This window comes from Anastrepha obliqua, unplaced genomic scaffold (genome assembly GCF_027943255.1).
Source record: "Anastrepha obliqua isolate idAnaObli1 unplaced genomic scaffold, idAnaObli1_1.0 ptg000030c, whole genome shotgun sequence".
NCBI lineage: Eukaryota > Metazoa > Arthropoda > Insecta > Diptera > Tephritidae > Anastrepha > Anastrepha obliqua.
The window spans coordinates 1-8,379 of NW_026562188.1; the positions used below are offsets into that span (position 1 = coordinate 1).

At 31.2% G+C, this 8,379-nt stretch overlaps 1 non-coding gene and 1 pseudogene across 1 annotated transcript; both read right to left on the minus strand.

The window, feature by feature from the left end:
* Positions 1-2,578: 2,578 nt before the first annotated feature.
* On the minus strand, positions 2,579-2,759 carry LOC129251566 (5.8S ribosomal RNA; annotated as a pseudogene).
* A 592-nt stretch (positions 2,760-3,351) lies between these two features.
* LOC129251577 (small subunit ribosomal RNA) lies at positions 3,352-5,342 on the minus strand. The gene has a single exon (XR_008583011.1). It is a non-coding gene; the product is annotated as a small subunit ribosomal RNA (ribosomal RNA).
* Positions 5,343-8,379: the final 3,037 nt, after the last annotated feature.

Sequence of the window (8,379 nt, forward strand, 5' to 3'; positions counted from 1 at the left end):
TTTCAAGGTCCGAGGAGAAAATATCGACACAACAGTAAATGTCATGCTCTTCTAGTCCATCTACCATATCTCTCTTCGAAAGACTTCCATGGTAGTACGACTATAAAACAGAAAAGAAAACTCTTCCGATATCTCTCGACGGCTTCTTTATGGTCGTTCCTGTTGCCAGGATGAGCACAAGGCCCATTTTTAATAACAAACGGATACTCAACAGGTTACGGAATTGGAACCGTATTCCCTTTCGTTCAAAATAATTCAAGTATTTTAATTATTTTTAAATATATTTTTATTAATATTTTTTTTTTATTAAAAACTTGAAAATTTTCGGCTTTCGCCTTGAACTTAGGACCGACTAACTCGTGATCAACCACTGTTCACACGAAACCCTTCTCCACTTCAGTCCTCCAAGGTCTCATTCGATTATTTGCTACTACCACCAAGATCTGTACCAATAGCGGCTCCATGCAGGCTTACGCCAAACACTTCTAAGCACACTATTGTACCCTCCTACTCACTAAAGTTTCAAAATTTATAAATCAATCGAAATTGTTTTATAAATCATCTACTTTAGCGGTAATGTATAGGTATACAACTTAAGCGCCATCCATTTTAAGGGCTAGTTGCTTCGGCAGGTGAGTTGTTACACACTCCTTAGCGGATTACGACTTCCATGTCCACCGTCCTGCTGTTTTAAGCAACCAACGCCTTTCATGGTATCTGCATGAGTTGTTAATTTAGGCACCGTAACATTACGTTTGGTTCATCCCACAGCGCCAGTTCTGCTTACCAAAAGTGGCCCACTGGGCACATTATATCATAACCTCAACCTTCATATCAAGAAAGGTGAGGTTCTTACCCATTTAAAGTTTGAGAATAGGTTAAAATCGTTTCGACCCTAAGGCCTCTAATCATTCGCTTTACCAGATAAGATTATTTTATATAATTTTTAAATGCACCAGCTATCCTGAGGGAAACTTCGGAGGGAACCAGCTACTAGATGGTTCGATTGGTCTTTCGCCCCTATACTCAATTCTGACAATCGATTTGCACGTCAGAACTGTTTCGGTCTTCCATCAGGGTTTCCCCTGACTTCAACCTGATCAAGTATAGTTCACCATCTTTCGGGTCACAGCATATATGCTCAAGGTACGCTCCAGTTAGAGGTATAAATAATAATAAATTATCATTATACATAACTATATGGAACGCCCCGGGATTGAATTAATTGACTATTTATTAAAAAATAGACTAAAAATTAATCCCATTATATTTAAGTTAAGTTAATTATGCCATTAAGTTTAATATAACTCAATGACTTGCACATATGTTAGACTCCTTGGTCCGTGTTTCAAGACGGGTCCCGAAGGTATCCTGAATCTTTCGCATTGTTAATCATATAAATGCATACAAATAAATATTAATATCATAGATATTAAATTTTTTGTAAAATTCAAAAAATGAATTTTAGCATTATATATAATAAAATCTATCAACACTTTATCAAATCATTAGTATTTATTTTATGTTAATATGCTTAAAAAGCAAATTAATTTAAATAAACTTAATATCACCAATGATCTTTTGATAAATACTTTATTATGTTAATAGATTACAATGTCCTTATATGAAAAAAATGCACATTATTTTTTTAATTATTTAATGATGAATTTTTCATAATGGATATTCAGGTTCATCGGGCTTAACCTCTAAGCAGTTTCACGTACTATTTAACTCTCTATTCAGAGTTCTTTTCAACTTTCCCTCACGGTACTTGTTTACTATCGGTCTCATGGTTATATTTAGTTTTAGATGGAGTTTACCACCCACTTAGTGCTGCACTATCAAGCAACACGACTCTTTGGAAATATCTTTCTAGTAATCATTAACGTTATACGGGCCTGGCACCCTCTATGGGTAAATGGCCTCATTTAAGAAGGACTTAAATCGTTAATTTCTCATACTAGATATTAAGATATTCCATACACTGCATCTCACATTTGACATATAGACAAAGTGACTTAGTGCTGAACTATTTTCTTTTCGCTCGCCGCTACTAAGAAAATCCTTGTTAGTTTCTTTTCCTCCCCTCATTAATATGCTTAAATTCAGGGGGTAATCCCATATGAGTTGAGGTTGTTTTAATATTCTTTTTTTATCTTCTCACAATTTAATAAAAAAATTATATCATCTTTTCATCTCTATTTTTCTTTTCTCCTTTTATATATTGTAAATATATAAAAATAATAATAATGTAAAATGAGGCAATCCTAGAATAAAAAATTTAATTTTTATGCTAGACATTCCTCCTTTTAATTACATATATAAATTATTATTTTATATATATATATAAATAATATGAAAATTTTTTGTAAAGAATACTTAGATTCAATATTTTCATCATTTCATTTTATTTGAGAGGATTTTTTTTTTAAAGAATATATAATAAATAAAATTCATTATATATCTTTATTTTTTTTGCTATTAATATTATGAATTATTTAAAATCCAATAATATACACATTTGCTTAAATTCAATTATTTTTATAAAAGAATAAGCAACTTATTTAGCATAGTCTTACAACCCTCAACCATATGTAGTCCAAGCAGTACTTTAAAATTGAATTTAATGTACATAACAGCATGGACTGCGATATGCGTTCAAAATGTCGATGTTCATGTGTCCTGCAGTTCACACGATGACGCACAGTTTGCTGCGTTCTTCATCGACCCATGAGCCAAGTGATCCACCGCTTAGAGTATTTTTTTATTTATTTTTATTTATAACAAATGTCAATTTTTTTTTGCATATATTAATTGAAAGAGTAAAATTAAATAATATTAATAATATATAAATTGATTTTCTTTCAATAATATATATCAAATATATTTAACTCTAAACATTTTTATTAAGTTGCGAATGTCTTAGTTCAACAATAATACAGTGGTGGTATTTATTATGATTCAATTATTTTGTATTTTTTTAATCATTTTATGTATATATAATAATATAATAAATATATACCACTTTTGTTATTGTGAACAAATTAACTTATCATTCAATCAAATGAATAATAAGTACAACTTTTTATTTTCATGTTTAAAGGTTTTTAAAAGAAAAAAATAAGAAAAAACATTACAAAATGTACCATCATATATTATATTTAATATGATATAATTGATGGATCACAAATTGAATGAAAAAGAATAAAAAGAATTATGGATTCAAAATAATTATATAAATTTTTTTTTTTTTTTCTTTTTTTTTTTTTTTTTTTTTTTCTTTTTGTTCGTTTGTTTGCTTGTCTGTTTGTTTGTTTGTTTGTTTGTTTTTCTTACGGATATGGAACACAATAATGATCCTTCCGCAGGTTCACCTACGGAAACCTTGTTACGACTTTTACTTCCTCTAAATAATCAAGTTCGGTCAACTTTTGCGAAACAACCGTGACACACGAGGCGTCACAGTGATCACGTCCGGAGACCTCACTAAATAATTCAATCGGTAGTAGCGACGGGCGGTGTGTACAAAGGGCAGGGACTTAATCAATGCGAGTTAATAACTCGCACTTACTGGGAATTCCAAGTTCATGTGAACAGTTTCAGTTCACAATCCCAAGCATGAAAGTGGTTCAGCGGTTTACCCGGACCTCTCGGTCTAGGAAATACACGTTGATACTTTCATTGTAGCGCGCGTGCAGCCCAGGACATCTAAGGGCATCACAGACCTGTTATTGCTCAATCTCGTTACTGCTAGACGCAATTTGTCCATTTAAGAAGCTAGTGTCCTTATAATGGGACAAACCAACAGGTACGACTCCACTTATATAAACACATTCAAACACTTGTACATTCAAGATGTACGCATGAAAGAAGGCTATATAAGTTTCAACATCATAATCCTGAAAGCATCTATTTAATATATTTGAGTCTCGTTCGTTATCGGAATTAACCAGACAAATCACTCCACGAACTAAGAACGGCCATGCACCACCACCCATAGATTCGAGAAAGAGCTATCAATCTGTCTTACACGCTTATGTTCGGACCTGGTAAGTTTTCCCGTGTTGAGTCAAATTAAGCCGCAGGCTCCACTCCTGGTGGTGCCCTTCCGTCAATTCCTTTAAGTTTCAGCTTTGCAACCATACTTCCCCCGGAGCCCAAAAGCTTTGGTTTCCCGGGAAGCGACTGAGAGAGCCATAGTAGTAGCTACACCCAATTGCTAGCTGGCATCGTTTATGGTTAGAACTAGGGCGGTATCTGATCGCCTTCGAACCTCTAACTTTCGTTCTTGATTAATGAAAACATCTTTGGCAAATGCTTTCGCTTAAGTTAGTCTTACGACGGTCCAAGAATTTCACCTCTCGCGTCGTAATACTAATGCCCCCAAACTGCTTCTATTAATCATTACCTCTTGATCTAAAAACCAATGAAAGTAGAACAGAGGTCTTATTTCATTATTCCATGCACAAAATATTCAGGCATTTGGAGCCTGCTTTAAGCACTCTAATTTGTTCAAAGTAATTGTACCGGCCCACAACAACACTCGATGAAGAGCACTGAAGTAGGTTTAAATAGGAGGAATATATAAAAAATACATTGTATTAATTATATATAAGAACTCCACCGGTAATACGCTTACATACATAAGGTAATGTACATACCACAATATATAGTTGTACTACCCGTATGAAGCACAAATTCAACTACGAACGTTTTAACCGCAACAACTTTAATATACGCTATTGGAGCTGGAATTACCGCGGCTGCTGGCACCAGACTTGCCCTCCAATAGGTCCTTGTTAAAGGATTTAAAGTGTACTCATTCCAATTACAGGGCCTCGGATATGAGTCCTGTATTGTTATTTTTCGTCACTACCTCCCCGAACTGGGAGTGGGTAATTTACGCGCCTGCTGCCTTCCTTAGATGTGGTAGCCGTTTCTCAGGCTCCCTCTCCGGAATCGAACCCTGATTCCCCGTTACCCGTTGCAACCATGGTAGTCCTAGATACTACCATCAAAAGTTGATAGGGCAGACATTTGAAAGATCTGTCGTCGGTACGGGACCATACGATCTGCAAGTTATCTAGAGTTCAACCAATTTAACGATCAAATGATCGCTTGGTTTTAGTCTAATAAAAGCACACGTTCCATAAGGTCCGTGTTTATATTGCATGTATTAGCTCTAGAATTACCACAGTTATCCAAGTAACTGTTAACGATCTATGGAACCATAACTGATATAATGAGCCTTTTGCGGTTTCACTTTTAATTTGTTTGTACTTAGACATGCATGGCTTAATCTTTGAGACAAGCATATAACTACTGGCAGGATCAACCAGAATAATATTTGTATTTATATATTTTTCTTTGTTTTTCATATTTGAAAATTTCATAAATTACGGTGTATATAAAAAGTAAAGGGGCGACCCCCCTTTAGCTTTTCTTATCAAAATTCAAAAACCGTTTTTTATGAAAAAGAATTTTCGTTCTCTATATTATATATTTTATATAAAAATATAAGAACGATATTTCTTCTTAATATTTGCCAATTTTCAAATAATTTATCATTCTTAATAACATTTTACTTTTTTTTCAAATGCATTTTTAATGTAATAATTTCATATATTACATAATTTTTCTCTTTGAATTGAAATTAATAATTTCATAATTCTATTTTTTAATCATAAATATATATGATTGAAAAAATTTTCTCCTCTTTTCCTTTGTTTAAAATTTAATTTTTCTTATAAATTTTTGTTTTTCTTATTTTTTTCTCTTCATCATCTGTTTAATTTCCTGTATTTATACAAGAAACAAACAGTTGAGGATAATTTCTATGTAATGCTAGTATAGAATATAAAATTTTGAATTCAAAAATTTATTTCTATTTAAACTAACTATAGAAAACCAGGAATAAAATACAATAACACCAATATGCCATAACATGTTAGTATAGAATATAGATTCTTCATATATGTATATATATTCGAAAATTTTTTCTATTTAAACTAACGTATGGAAAACCAGGAATAAAATCATAATATTACCAGTTTAATATGGCTCAAATTCGAGTTTCATATAGTTATGATTCGATTTATATGCTTCAATATCATTGGTTAGTTAACTTTTGATATTTTCATATTATATCACATGCCTTCACCGTGAGTGTTTTTTGCCATGCACACCTCACATTGTCAAAAATGTATGGGAAAAATTCATTTCAATACATTTCAGTTTGATTTGAAATGTCTTTATTATATATTTTAGTGCCAATATGCCAAGGTTATATTCCATAACTCTCTATTTAAACTAACGTATGGAAAACCAGGCATAAAATCACAATATTACCAGTTTAATATGGCTCAAATTCGAGTTTCATATAGTTATGATTCGATTTATATGCTTCAATATCATTGGTTAGTTAACTTTTGATATTTTCATATTATATCACATGCCTTCACCGTGAGTGTTTTTTGCCATGCACACCTCACATTGTCAAAAATGTATGGGAAAAATTCATTTCAATACATTTCAGTTTGATTTGAAATGTCTTTATTATATATTTTAGTGCCAATATGCCAAGGTTATATTCCATAACTCTCTATTTAAACTAACGTATGGAAAACCAGGCATAAAATCACAATATTACCAGTTTAATATGGCTCAAATTCGAGTTTCATATAGTTATGATTCGATTTATATGCTTCAATATCATTGGTTAGTTAACTTTTGATATTTTCATATTATATCACATGCCTTCACCGTGAGTGTTTTTTGCCATGCACACCTCACATTGTCAAAAATGTATGGGAAAAATTCATTTCAATACATTTCAGTTTGATTTGAAATGTCTTTATTATATATTTTAGTGCCAATATGCCAAGGTTATATTCCATAATTCTCTATTTAAACTAACGTATGGAAAACCAGGCATAAAATCACAATATTACCAGTTTAATATGGCTCAAATTCGAGTTTCATATAGTTATGATTCGATTTATATGCTTCAATATCATTGGTTAGTTAACTTTTGATATTTTCATATTATATCACATGCCTTCACCGTGAGTGTTTTTTGCCATGCACACCTCACATTGTCAAAAATGTATGGGAAAAATTCATTTCAATACATTTCAGTTTGATTTGAAATGTCTTTATTATATATTTTAATGGCAATATGCCAAGGTTATATTCCATAAAATGTTAGTATAGAATATAGATTCTTCATATATGTATATATATTCGAGAATTTTTTTCTATTTAAACTAACGTATGGAAAACCAGGCATAAAATCACAATATTACCAGTTTAATATGGCTCAAATTCGAGTTTCATATAGTTATGATTCGATTTATATGTTTCAATATCATTGGTTAGTTAACTTTTGATATTTTCATATTATATCACATGCCTTCACCGTGAGTGTTTTTTGCCATGCACACCTCACATTGTCAAAAATGTATGGGAAAAATTCATTTCAATACATTTCAGTTTGATTTGAAATGTCTTTATTATATATTTTAGTGCCAATATGCCAAGGTTATATTCCATAACATGTTAGTATTAGAATATAGATTCTTCATATATGTATATATATTCGAAAATTTTTTCTATTTAAACTAACGTATGGAAAACCAGGCATAAAATCACAATATTACCAGTTTAATATGGCTTAAATTCGAGTTTCATATAGTTATGATTCGATTTATATGCTTCAATATCATTGGTTAGTTAACTTTTGATATTTTCATATTATTTCACATGCCTTCACCGTGAGTGTTTTTTGCCATGCACACCTCACATTGTCAAAAATGTATGGGAAAAATTCATTTCAATACATTTCAGTTTGATTTGAAATGTCTTTATTATATATTTTAGTGCCAATATGCCAAGGTTATATTCCATAACATGTTAGTATTAGAATATAGATTCTTCATATATGTATATATATTCGAAAATTTTTTCTATTTAAACTAACGTATGGAAAACCAGGCATAAAATCACAATATTACCAGTTTAATATGGCTTAAATTCGAGTTTCATATAGTTATGATTCGATTTATATGCTTCAATATCATTGGTTAGTTAACTTTTGATATTTTCATATTATTTCACATGCCTTCACCGTGAGTGTTTTTTGCCATGCACACCTCACATTGTCAAAAATGTATGGGAAAAATTCATTTCAATACATTTCAGTTTGATTTGAAATGTCTTTATTATATATTTTAGTGCCAATATGCCAAGGTTATATTCCATAACATGTTAGTATTAGAATATAGATTCTTCATATATGTATATATATTCGAAAATTTTTTCTATTTAAACTAACGTATGGAAAACCAGGCATAAAATCACAATATTACCAGTTTAATATGG